Source organism: Sinocyclocheilus rhinocerous, unplaced genomic scaffold (assembly GCF_001515625.1).
Source record: "Sinocyclocheilus rhinocerous isolate Xijiao unplaced genomic scaffold, SAMN03320098_v1.1 scaffold256, whole genome shotgun sequence".
NCBI classification, from domain to species: Eukaryota; Metazoa; Chordata; class Actinopteri; order Cypriniformes; family Cyprinidae; genus Sinocyclocheilus; species Sinocyclocheilus rhinocerous.
Genome location: NW_015632036.1, coordinates 517976 through 525589, shown reverse-complemented (window position 1 = coordinate 525589; position 7614 = coordinate 517976). Strand labels below are relative to the sequence as shown.

Genomic DNA, 7614 nt, shown 5'->3' with positions numbered 1-7614 from the left:
CAACAGTGTGTTTTGCTGCAGCAGCGCCGATGGAAGCGGTTCACTGACTGCGCAGCACAGCCACACGCGCCACAGTTACGTTTGGGATCATTTTATTTTAAATGCCATAATGTCAGTTGAAAACATTGCAATTGTGTTTTAAAATACAACAACGAGCACCACGAAACCATTTAAAGAGGTGCGTTCAGCGGTCTCCGTGACGGGATAGGAAACAGTCAACAAAGTAAAATGATCTCAAACGAGCTCTCTTCATTTTATCAAATGATCATAATCACATCTATTCATTTTACAATCCTGCTAGCATTTTATTCAGACTAAATCCCCTTTAAATCGGGTGAGAAAGCGGGGGGTTTTTTTGAGTAACTTTTGCACATCCTGTCATGCCGGGCTGCATAGACGCATTTTGCAGCATTAAGGTTAACGATTAATCGATTAATTGATTGTTAATTTAAACGACGATCGATCATGGAAATGATCGAAAATTGACATCCCTAATTGTAATACAATTAAATTATTTGCAAATAATGTTTTTATTTTAAATTCAATTTTATTTTAGCCCATTCAATTTTAATCTTATGTCTAATTCGTTGAAAACAGTTCTGTTAATGTTTCTAGCAACCCTCTACAATGCGAGTAAATCAATCACATATGCGAATAAATTTCCATTTTTGCTAGGCGGCCAAATAATGTCTATCGTCAACCATTGGCTAATAAATATTACTAATAGAATAGTAGTAGTAGAATTAGCAGTAGTATTATAATATTCAGTATTATTGTTAGTTACAGAAAAACTGAATGACCAACAATATCTCAAGCACCACCACCAGTCCTGAGTTCATTTAAAATGACAAATATGCATTCATGCATTTTCATTTATACATGGTATATTAGGGATGCATGATATTATCGGACTGATATCGAAATCGGCCGATTCATTATTACATATGTTATAGACGGTTTCAACGGCAACAACATAAACAAACGTTACTGCGCATGCTCGCTTTTGTGGCCCTAACTTAACTTCCGGTAGACTTCCAAATAGAATCAATAACAACAGCTAAGTAGTCCCTCTAGAGTAGATTATTTTTGATAACAAGCAAAATAAGTTTGCTCGCGGATTATCCGCAGCGCCCGTGGATATAGGAAAAGCAATATATGTTTGCTGCGTAAATCAGACGATTTACTGAAAATGCTAATTCATTCTCTGCCAGCAGGAGGTGCTTTAAAGCGGGAGAAACAGAGGTTTCCCCAGTAACGGCTGTACACAAAGCAGCACTGAGCTCACAAACGCTGCTTTATCAGGCATATAACATGCGAGATGAAATGAAAATGACATCGAAAATTTTCTAAAGATAGTCTTCCTTCAGAAATACAGTGATATAAAAACACCTACGCCTCGTTTTGATTTTTAAACTTGCAGTACGTGCTCATGATTATTCAATGAATCCTTTTGGAAAATCGGTCAGTTTTGATATTGTGGCGAGCGCCACAAATAAATGTATGGGAAATACATCCCACAGCACAGCCACCTGAGGCCAACTTCAGTCTACTCATCACCTTAACTTGAACTGCGTTTGTAGCCGGCGTCATAGCCAGACTGATAAACAAACACAGACCGGAAGTTAACTTCGGGCCAGGCGCGTGCGCCCATTGAAACAGTCTATATAAAGCTTGAAGCATCAGAATCGGTGTCGGATGACAAGAAATCGGTACTCAGTATCGGCTGCAAAAATCCTGATCGGAGCATCCCTAATAATAATAATAATAAGGAATAATTGCTCCGTTCAAACATAATGAGGAGGAGATGCGAAAGACGAATCAACTTGGTGTTCGCGCGCCATCTGAAAGTGTCTCTCTGTGTGTGCGCGCGCTTTGCACGTGTGCGGCAGAATGGAAGATACGCTGTGCGAGATGCGGCTTGTGCGCGCGCTTCATGTGTGAGTCAGGACAGCAAGACGAGACAGCAAAGAGTTGTTTTCTGCAACTTATTGCACTTAACTCTTTTTAACGTCAAGCAATTCTCTGCTTGACGTTAAAGGGAAATTTAGGGAAAATTTCCCTTGTGATTTGAATGTGTTTAAAAGTGCAGTGTGCGAGTTCTGTGCCTCTAGTGGCACCTAGCAGAATTGCAAAATAATGGCTTCTTTCAAAAAAGTTTCTCAAACTCTCCCCCCTTCTGCAGTTGGTCAGACAAATGGATAGTCCCACCCCAACCTTACGCTGTTGGTTGAGCAAGTATTGCTATGTCATACTGGTCAGGGTACTGTCCCACTTTATATTAAGTGTCCCTAATACCTGTGTATTTACATAGATGTGTACGTAGTATGTAACCACAGTGTAAGTACACATTGGTACATAGTATCTAGAGCTGTAATATTTCTGTAACTACACACATGTAACAACCCTCCGAATGGTTTGTGTAAGTACAAATTTGTAACAGGACATATATAACTACATTTTGTAACAACAATATGTATAAGAGTAATTGGAACAATTTGATCCAGGGGGAGGAGATGGGTAGGTTTAGGGGTGGAAATGGGATCCAGGGGGTGGAAATGGGTAGGTTTAGGTAGGGCTGGGCGTTGTACCTAAAAAATGAATCAACGATATAATATTTCATATCGTTCGGTATCGATAATTATTGACAATTTTATAACCTTTTTTAAAACAGAGCAATATAAAAAAATGTTTACATTTAACAACTGTATTTTTAAATTAACTTAATTTATTGAGACAAACAACAAATTTTTGTGTTTGTTTTAACAGTCAAACACAAAATAAAAATTAAACATATCTCATGTATGACTTAAAATGACATTCAAGTGACAATTCCGTCAACTGCCATGAGAGTACCGCAGTACCTACCGTGGGTGGTTTATCGCGTTTTTTCGGTTCGGTTTGAATATCATTACACCCCTTAGTGAGCCATGGTAGCAGAGTTGGGTTTAGCTGTTTTTAGCATGATCTGTGATACTATGGAAGAACAATGAATTTTAATTGGCAAATATAAAGTAGAATCAAGGGCTGAATCAGTCCCAGCGCAGTATCACTTGCAGAACATTTTAAAATTTCCCTATAAAAGCTTTTTTTTTTTTACACTTCTTACAGATGTTACTGTTATTATGAATGTACATCTGCATCAAATAATCTAATGCTACTGTATTTCACAAGTAAGTGCAGTTACTAATAATAATACACTGTAGTAATCAATCAATCCAGAAGGGGATGCGCATGGTAATGCAACGCTATCCGTCACAACAGGAAAGAGCAGAAGAAGAGACAATCTACGCACCAACCCAAAACAAGAACAACGGGTTCAGATGGCACGCAACAGCTCAAAGAACTGCCTGTTTGTTTTAAATCAGCAGCGTGGGAAAGTTTCAGGTTCTAGATGCACTGGTCGACCAGCTATAAATCGGAGCCCGTTTTTAGTTTTAATTTAGCCAATCTCTATTCCAGAATTGCACACAAACTGGATTGCAATCATTTCCCAAAATGTAATTTGTGTGGAATTTGTCAGTTTTTTTATGAAGTCTGTAAAGAGGAGAAAATACTGTACCAGGCAGATCAAGCTCACAAGCTCAATTTTGATGCTTAAATTATTGGAAGACAAATTTGTGGGGGTTTATTTTGAATGCATCTCTGAGAGGAACTGACTGTCTTCAAATGTTTCGATGGCATTTTCTTTTCCTCTTACCTCCATATAATGCATATTAAAGTAGTGTTTATAAGCGCAACTGCTTTGTTTACAGCGGTAACTAAGGAAACGCTATACCACTGCTGTTCCATAAGTGCAACCTGCTGTCAGAAAATACATTTTCATTCAGTCCGTCTGCTGATTTTGTTTTGTGCAGGTGTCTTATGTAACAATTTATTTATGTAAATCAGACCATTCTGTTTTTGCTTTAAATCTTGAAATTATACAATCTAATAGGGGTGTGAACTAGGGATGTGCGGCTCTAGTCGACTAAACGGTACAGCTCCTACTAGTCGACACTGAAAACAATAATCGATTACGCGTCAAAAAAAAACAACAACATCTAGTCGGATACAAAACTTTCGTTTAAACGTCAGTCAAATTAGTCGTCGCGCACATCCCTAGTGTGAACCTACACTGGTCTCACGGTTCGGTTTGGTTATGATTATCATGTCATCGATTCGGTTCAGTTCGATATCACGATGCATCACAATGCATTGACGATGCACTGCATCCTCAATTTTCAATTTTACTTCACATGTATTAAATTTGGTCAATAAATACAAGCAGTCAGATATATGATCTATACGTGGTTTCTCAAGTTAGTGGTATTACCCCCTGCATATTTTATTGTGCGTGACATGATTTACACACAGCGTGTGTCTTCTCCAGGTCGTGCTTACCAGGTTGTTCATAAAAGCCGAAATGTGCCCAGATGTCGGCTTTTAAAGTAGTTGGAGCATTTTTAATTACTCACACTCGCGTCTCGCCTCCCTCCGCCATTTGGCGCGTTCGATTTGAAGTGGCACTGCGCAGAATGATCGGTGTATTGTATGACATAAACCGCGAGAGTGATTCGAAAGCATAAGGATCCGTCTGCTCTCTTATCACTCTCGCGGTACTTGATGTCATACACTGAACATTCTGTGCAGCACCGCTTCAAGCCGAACACGCCTAATGTATGCTACCGCGACAAAGCACGTATGTGACAAATGACGTCAGAAAAGCGTCAGTACGTTATAATCGGTTATGGTCTATAACTGAACCGATACCGAATCGTCCTCGTCTGCATCGCGATGCATCGTAGAAACGATTAATTTCGACACCTCTACAATCTAATTCAAATCAAAAACAACTGCTCACGCTACATGTATGTAGCACTACTGTCTGTTCAAAATAAATGAAAAAAGATATTTCCTGTTGTACCGAACCCGTATCGAACCCCAGAACCGAGGTACCGAGCCGTGACTTCTGTGTACCGTTACACCCCTAATGCATTTATTTATTAAACATTATTGTCATTTATCATTTTGCTGTTGCCGGCATTTATAAACACACTTTCATTTTTTTCCAAAGTTAAAACGACACTCTGCTTTGTATAGTGAATTAGGCTATCATAACTTATTTAAACTCACTCACTTTACAAACATGCAAATACATTTTATAAACCCAGATTATACTTAAGATCTCCAGCATTGTCTGAATGCCTGTAACTGTCAGTGTTGTGTGTGTTCTGCTATCTGTAACTAGCAGCTTTAAACGATCAGTGCGCTTGACAAGTCAGTCTGGATTAAAGGCACTCAAACTCACTGCAGGGTGATGACGTCTGACTTTTGTTTCTGTGTAGCGAAGTTTAAGGAATGAATAGATGCTGAATGTCTTTGTTACACAGAGACACAAGGGACAGAGGGACATAGGGCTGAGTATCGTTCAAAAATGTTCAATACCAATACCTTGACTTCGATACCGGTTCATGAACGATACTTCTTTTTTTTCATACCAATTTATGAATTTTATGAAAACTTTTGGGTTTTATTTTTTTCAGCTTATTGCATTTTTACAGACTCAAAGACTCATCTCCTGATCCACTGCACAAAGGAACAAAATGTAACCAACACAATAAATCAGTGCAAATAGTTTTAATAAAGTTCAAATAGTTTTCAGTTTCCACATCTTTTAGGGTATGTGCGTTTTTGTTTTAAAACACAGCTTAGACAATCATCAATTCTATTCATTTTCCACTGATTTACTGATGAGCATTAGCTTCTTCTAGCACTCTGTTTTGTCTTCCGCGATCGCTGTTCTGACTCGTTCGCTGCTCATATGTCAATCATATTACGCGTTCATTACCCGCCCTGTCTCTGATTACGAATGTCCATTACACTTCTGCGTTCAGTTCTATACATAAGAAACCCAGGAAAACATTTCCACGGATGAAACATGAAGCTAATAAACATGATTTGTATGTGATTTTCATGAGATTCTGCCTATTTTCATAACAATACAGTGTGTTTACATGAGAAATGCTAAGCAGATGTAGCGATTAGCTTGATATAAAAGGCTACAAATAGCATATTTCAGCAACATTATATGGCCAAAACGCACATTAGATTGTGATCGGAAGTTATTACAAACACTCGATGGTGGTTTAAAGTGAGTTTTGATTAAAAGCATAGTATAAATCTTATAAATTGTCTTATGTAGCATGATTATACAGTGTGCGTGAGTGGTCACATAACAGGCATTTTCAGTTGTGTAGTGTGGACAGAGATCTTTTCTGAAATGCAGTGGAAATGCCAGTATGGACGAGGATCGTTTTTTAATTTTAAAATGCTGTTTTAAAACGAAAAAGCACTAGTGTAAATGTAGCCTTACATCTATGGGGGTCAGACACTTACACACTACAGCCTCTCGTGTGAGCCACGTCTCTGGGCATAACGGGTGTAAACTAGAGTTTTTCCTGGATGCCTCACGAGAGCCAATCCCCAGCACTTGATTTAGGCACATCATGCATGCTGCACGCTTACTGGCTAACTGACGTTGACCAGATTAACCCCTTAGGTATCGACATTTGGTACCGAACGGCAAGACATTTTTTCGATACTCGATGGTATCAAGGCAATTCGGTCGTATCTAAGTATCTAACTCAATACCCAGCCCTAGAGGGACATGAGGCATGTCTGACCACCAAGTCTGTTTACACGCATGGGAAGCAGATGGATTACTGGACAATGAAAAGAGTGTCTTTTTGAGTGTGTGAGTTCGGTGGATTGGTAACTATATGGTCTTGGGCTTGCCTGGCATCTGGCCGCTGTGATGAATGGAGCGCTTTGTGTGTGTTTATAATCAGGTCTTCACTAGAGAGCTTCCTCCCCCCAATAGACTTCATTGCTCCCACTCAGGATGGCCTGACTAGCGGTCAACAGTCAGGCACCTGTCAGCGAAGCTCTGCCCCTCGCCCGCCGTGTTGATAATTGAAGGAAGTTAGTGCTGGTATGTGTTTTGTTGGCCTCTGTGTGAGGGCATCTCAGCATTTTCCCCCAAGTGTTTAAGGTGACGTGTGTAGTTCAACCATGTGTCATCACACCACTTGTTTTCAATTATTTCAGTCCTGTATGCAGCAGCTGAGTTTATTACTTGATGTGTATGTGTATTTTGGTCTCGTTTCTAACAAGGCTCACATTTCCCATCGCTTAGTCATGTGATACGTGTCACCTGCCAAAAATTTTAATTTTATAAACATTGAGTGTTTGATAATGTCTAAATATACAATGCAATATAAATAAATAAGCTATTATGGCCGGTAAAACTCTTACATATTAGAAAAAATATTAATGCTGTCTCTTCATCACTCCCCAGAATAAAATGCGATTGTAAAACGTAGTTATCAATACACAATCAATGCACATGATGTGTTAATAATCATTAGAAATTGCTGCAAATATAGTGAAACTGCTGTATATCCTACTTAAACCTATTCAAACATATTGACAGCGCGGAGTTGTTTGGAACTATTGAGAGCTCCATGAACCACGTGGCGGCGAGATCAAAGCGTGTCGCAACTCTGTTTCTCAACGGCTCTGGTTTGTAGAGTAATTTACAACAGCTTTGAACGCGGCTCAGCCAATCAGAATCAA

The 7614-nt window shown here is 39.2% G+C and overlaps 1 protein-coding gene across 5 annotated transcripts in view; it reads left to right on the top strand.

The window, feature by feature from the left end:
- Nucleotides 1-7614, top strand: part of LOC107742126 (protein scribble homolog) — a 119966-nt gene that overhangs the window by 54930 nt on the left and 57422 nt on the right. The window lies entirely within an intron of this gene.